We start from the raw sequence: 6,000 nt of genomic DNA on the forward strand, positions 1-6,000 counted from the left end.
ATATTGGTCTTAATATGAAAACAAAATGCACGTGAAAAGGTTAAGTGCAGGTTAAGCCGAGTTCAGACTGCACGATTTTAGCCCCGATTTTGGCTCGCCGACAGGTTTTGAGAAATCGCCGACAAATGCCCGAAATTACAGGCAAATCGGTGCTCGTTCACGCGAGTGACAATCACGCAGTGTGAATGAGCAAAGACGCGATCTGAGAGAATCGCCGACGAGTCGCCGACGCCCGTGAGATATTTGGCATGCTAAATATCTGGACCTGTCGGCGATTCAAAATCCTGCAGTGTGAAAAGTGTTCTGACTGAAAACTACATCGGCGATGACCGACAGCCAATGAGAGAGCAAGATACAGAGCAGCGGGGAGTTCGGGGAGGAGTTATAGACCACAATATCAGCAAGCATGGCTTCGTTTCAGATAAACATTACAATTATACAAAACAAAAACAAAGCACAAACATTTGCTTGACCATCCGCAACAGCAGCACATTGAAAAGTTATGTATTTAGTTCCAACTCTCGTTGCAGAACACACAATCCACAGTCTCCCCAACCATATCCTCCTCCATATTCTTCTTTTATTTATGTTGTTTTCGCTGCAAATCAGCGCACAGGCAATTCATATTTCAAGCTTCTTGCGGACTACTATTTTTAATAATAATCCCACCGTGTGTCTCAATCAGCTCCCTAGTTCAGCAGTCAGGGCACTGATCAGGGTATCAGCCGCATTCACTTTCATTATATACTGATTCACGACCTAGGGAGCTATGGAGCTGATTGAAACGCAGGACCAGTCTCACGTGAGAACTCCGGTCTTGAACGCGTGATATCGCGTTGTTTCCTTGTCACGTCTCGCGTGTGTTTGGTTGTGAAACGTAGTTTGCGTGCCAGACAGAGTTGTCGGCGATTCTTCCTATTGTAAAGTCATGCAGTTTGAAACCCTCTGTCGCCGATCCATCGTGCAATTTGAACACAGCAGCGACTGAATGCTGGCCAAGATAGTCATGCAGTGTGAAAAGAACAGTGACCCGACTACTTTGAAAATCGTGCAGTCTGAACTCGGCTTTAACGGATAAATCCGATCTTATATGTACATTTAATAGAGTTCACGTCACCGAAAGCAAGAAATATGAGGTGCATTTTATTGACCATCAGTTAATTTCAAAATCAAAGACTGCAATAGGAGAGAGCGGCAACAGCACTGGTATAAGGTCTCATTACTTTTAATGAAGATAATTGTGTGTTATGCGTCTGCGTTGTCATATCTGACTCTCACATGTTTCAGTTTTAGTATTTTTGGGAGAAGTAAAATTTACATATGTAGTTTCAACAACCAGATGCATTTAGACTGAGCATAGACAGTTTTGACTGGAATGCGTCCCAGACCATCTCCTGAAGTGGTTTGAGCGATTGGATTTAAATCCGTCTCAAATGCGTATTTAGGCATTTAGACCTGGTCTTTTCACGATCGGATAGCTATCCGATCAGAGAAAATGCATGAAGTCACCAGGTGCAAACAGACCCTTTGACGTTCTTCAAGCGCTCAGATATACACGGGAGCGTTCGAAAGCAGGCGTCTATCAGAGGATCCCTAATATATGCTTTCAAATGCTCCCGTGTATATCTAAGCGCTCGGTGAAGAACGTCAAAGATGTCTACGACTGTCACATCAATGGTATAAAAGTGCGTCAAGACTTTGAACTTAAACGTGGCTGGGGCATCTATTTTACTCACACTGCTGTCCGCCATCCTGTTAATAACCTCTTTTTCTTAGGCTAGTTAACTTAAGTTCACGTTTCCCTCATTCATGTGTCGAGCGCCGCCTTGAAGTAGGACGCTTTGAGCAAAGAAATCTATATATAGCGCTTTATTTTTTTTTTTAATTAAAATATCGATATTTGGCGCAGCGATACGATTCTCGTATCGCACAGAGAAGGATGACGATATATCGCCATATCGATATTCTGTCCCACCCCTACTAACAAATGATGCTTTTCTTACAACTAACAACATATGCATCCAATTCTGTTTAGTAAGATGCCATCTGGTCATTATCTGGTCAATTTCATATGTATCATACAGTACGTACTTCACTGCCTATGATATCCCACAATAGTGTGTGTTGTTTGGCAGTGGACAGAATAAAAATATTGTCTTTTGGAATGGTTGAAAGGAGCATATCTATATAAAATTTTAGTGACTAAATATTTGCTTGGTTGTCTCTTTTAAAAAAGCCTTTCTAGGGAGCCGAGATGCAAATTAGCTCATGCTATACTCTCGATGTACAATACATATTTTCCAGCTGTCAGCTGGAATCATGTCCCTATTTAAATAAACTTAAAAAATAAAGCTCACTGAAATCTGTTCTAGAGCAGTGGTTCTCAAACATAGTACATACTACAATTCAAAGGTTTGGCATTGATAAGATTTCTAAATGTTCTCCAAAGCTGCATTAATTTGATCTAAAATACAGTAAAAACAAAAGTAAATATCATTACAATTTCAAATACTAGTTTTCTATTTTAATATATTTTAAAATGTAATTTATTCCTGTGATGCAAAGCTGAATTTTTCAGTCTTCATTGTCACATGATCCTTTAGAAATCATTCTAATATGCTGATTTAATGCTCAAGAAACATTTATTATTATTATTAATGTTGAAAACAGTTGTGCTGCTTAATATTTTTTGTGAAACCTGTGATACATTTTTTCAGGATTCTTTGATGAGTTGAAAATTCAAAAGAACAGCATTTATTTGTAATAGAATTATTATAATAATAAGTTATAAATGTCTTTGCTGTCACTTTTGATCAATTTAATATGGCCTTGCTGCATAAAAGTATTAATTCAAAATTAAAAAAAAAAAAATCTAACATTATTTAATGGACCTGAGCTAACATGAACTAACAACGAACAGTTTGTTAATGAGCATTTCTGTTAAAGGTGTAATATGTAATATTTTCTGTCAGCTAGAGGCCTATTCAAAACAAAGGCGTAGCTTGCTGATGCCAAGTTTGAGAGTGGAATCTGGGGACATGTGGTCTCCACCTCACAGCCGTTGGAAAACAAATGGAATAGGACTCGGGAAGAAATCATGTTCATGGATGCGATTATTAACGTTACTGTAGTATGAAGCAGAGCAGGACCGTGTGTTGTGGGAGCTGAATGAGGACGCTGGAGAGATTGTGCAACACGCCGTGAACTTTTATTATGCCACAGTCGCCGGCGCCGCTTCTGCTTTTCCGGTCATGAGTATGAGGTAACACAGCTCTGTTTATCATATTGGATACATTTGAGTGTGTTGAAAATATTATAACGTTACTCTGTGCGTTCGCTTGGCGGCTGCTGTGAGACACTGTTGCACACTGCAGTAAGATAGATTGATTTTAGAATATCATATTAAATGCTGGATGGCTTGTGTTGATAAAAGGAATGCAAATAATTTTAAAACATACTGTATGATGGAGAAAATGCTATATTATTGTTACTAAAAATAAAGCTGCATCTGATTATGCTGTTAGCTACTTCACAAAATAGTGTTTTTCTCTGAGGCATGGTAAAGCATGGTACTCACAAAAAAAAAAAAAATCAAGAAAATTAGATTTAAACAATAAGACTAAACGTGTTGCGCTATAAAACAATAATTAGTTTTCTGTCTATAAATATATCAAAACAGTTGTTCCCTTGTCTATTAAAACATGTAATATATTAAAGCTTCTTTGGTGTTTCCATGGTTTCTACAAAATAAAACCGGAAACTGAGGGTAATGCGGGTATGACGCAATTGACAGGCGACTCCTCCCACGTCCCAGAGCCTTGGTCGCGCTCTGACAACGACAGTGATGTCTCACACTCATTGAAGTATATGCGCGAGACATCACTGTCGTTGTCAGAGCGCGATCAGACCTCACTAAGCGAGTGCTGAACGCAGTTGGACATAGTGGTGTTTTAGAGGTAAAAAATTATAGAAATACTGTTCGGTTTCATTTCGTGTCTTAGGACATCAATGTGTCGTCACGAGCCGCAGGGTTTAATTTGGATTTGTCTATGTAAGGTTTTTCGACTCTTATTGATCCAAGTTCCCATTCGCTCCCATTATTTGACTGACAGACGGCAACGGTTGGAGTTAAAAATCATCATTTGTGTTCTACTGAAGAAACAAAGTCACCTACATCTTGGATGCGCTGGGGGTAAGCAGATAAACATCAAATTTTCATTTTTGGGTGAACTATCCCTTTAACAAAGATTAATAAATGTAACAAATCTATTGCTTATTGTTACATAATGTTGGTTAAAGCATTAACTAATGCTAACTAATGGATCCTTAAAGTGTTACCAAAACATTTTACTCTGAATGTCATTTTTAAATGTTTCATAAAACTCTTCCTCAGATCTGCAAAGGTCCAGACTGGGGACTGATAAGGCTCTTGCATTATTTATTTGGAATATTGATAACAATAAGAACAATACTGCTTGCATATGCTAAGCATCCTTAGCACTCAAAATATTTCTATGTGCCCAATGCTGGGAGAAAACAAAACAAAACTGAACAATGGTAGTGAATGACTAGGTACTTAGATGTTCTGAAAAGTTTGAAAACCACTGCACTAGATCATTAGACGACTTCAAATATAAGCGCTGCTGGTCATTGACTGACTGAGCGGCTTCAGCTTTCAGACAAAGATATTTTAGTCAGTTTCCATCAAGTTCACACGACTGTCTAACAGACTAACCACAGGTGTGTTTATCATATTAACTATAGGCATGTTACACTTACATTAGACAACCAGAAAGGGTCCGAAAATTTAAACGTGCAACGTAAACGTTTTTTTTTTTTTTAAATGAAATGTTTTGCTTGTAAAGCAAAATAATAAAATATTAAAATGCCACTTATGCCATGCAATGCTTATGTAACGCAATGACTTTCATACAGCCACAGTATGCACAAATGCAAAGTTTTACCACTTTGTGTCGCATTTACCACGAATCAGACATCAAGAGTAATCCCATATTAGTGTAGATGCAGCGTGGATTATAGCTTGTAACTGTCCGAACCCTACAGTCCAGACAAAAGAGACCCCTGATGAGGCTGACAGCATGACTGTAGAGGATGAGTGAAGCATTCAGTGTTGACAGCTGTGATCAACCACTGACAGCTTCATTACATGCACAAACCTGCTCTCGCTGCACACATAATGGCACCAACACAACCAAATAAAGCATGAATAAGCACAAAATATCACGCGACGTAACAACAGATATCAGCATGTGATTATTTTTGCATGGAATCATCAGAAAAGCTAAAATAAACATTGCGCAATCCGTTATAGGAATGTAAACGCGGTACCTGTTTAAACGGCGGAATCCCGCGTGCACTGATGAAATCAGAACATGCGACAGCGAACAGGAAAAGCCCCGTAGCGGAGGAGAGCTGTCTTCAGCAATGCCTGAATTAAAAAAAAAAAGTTTAATTTAATTTATTAACCTCACCAATAAGTAAAAGGAAAAGTTTTTTTTTTGTCGGTCTTTCTTTCTTTCACAAAATAAATAAAAACAAAATAAAAAGAGTGAAAAAATAGCATTAAATATACAATTACTAATTATACAATTACTAATTACTCTGGCATTTGAAAAATTAACATAGCAAAATACCCATTATCAATTGTTTAGCTATTAGTTGGAAAATGATAAATCAAGTTTATTTATTTATTTATTTGACAGTGGTGGTGGTATTTTGACAAGTTATCAATCGCCTATTGAATAAAAAATTCTAAATTAATATGGAATCTTCAAACAGTGTGAGAATTAAGAGACTTTTCGATTATTTAATTTTGTCCTTTCTTTGTTTTTCATGACAGTGATCAACTACACTGATGATTGATTTTTTTTTAAAGGGATAGTTCATCCAAAAATGAAAATTCTGTCATCATTTACTCACCCTCAAGTTGTTTCAAACCTGTATGAATTTCTTTCTCCTGATGAACACAAAAGAAGATAT

At 37.5% G+C, this 6,000-nt stretch overlaps 1 protein-coding gene across 5 annotated transcripts in view; it reads right to left on the minus strand.

The window, feature by feature from the left end:
* gnb1l (guanine nucleotide binding protein (G protein), beta polypeptide 1-like) overlaps nt 1-5,498 on the minus strand; it is a 77,629-nt gene extending 72,131 nt beyond the window's left edge. For 4 of the 5 annotated variants that reach the window (XR_007184657.1, XR_007184658.1, XR_007184659.1 and 1 more), the window contains exon 1: nt 5,350-5,498. The gene's annotated coding sequence lies outside the window, so the exon portion shown is untranslated. The remainder of the gene's footprint in view (nt 1-5,349) is intronic. The other variant, XM_048188928.1, reaches the window with a different exon arrangement.
* Nucleotides 5,499-6,000: the final 502 nt, after the last annotated feature.

This window comes from Megalobrama amblycephala, linkage group LG4, assembly GCF_018812025.1.
Source record: "Megalobrama amblycephala isolate DHTTF-2021 linkage group LG4, ASM1881202v1, whole genome shotgun sequence".
In the NCBI taxonomy this organism is placed as follows: domain Eukaryota; kingdom Metazoa; phylum Chordata; class Actinopteri; order Cypriniformes; family Xenocyprididae; genus Megalobrama; species Megalobrama amblycephala.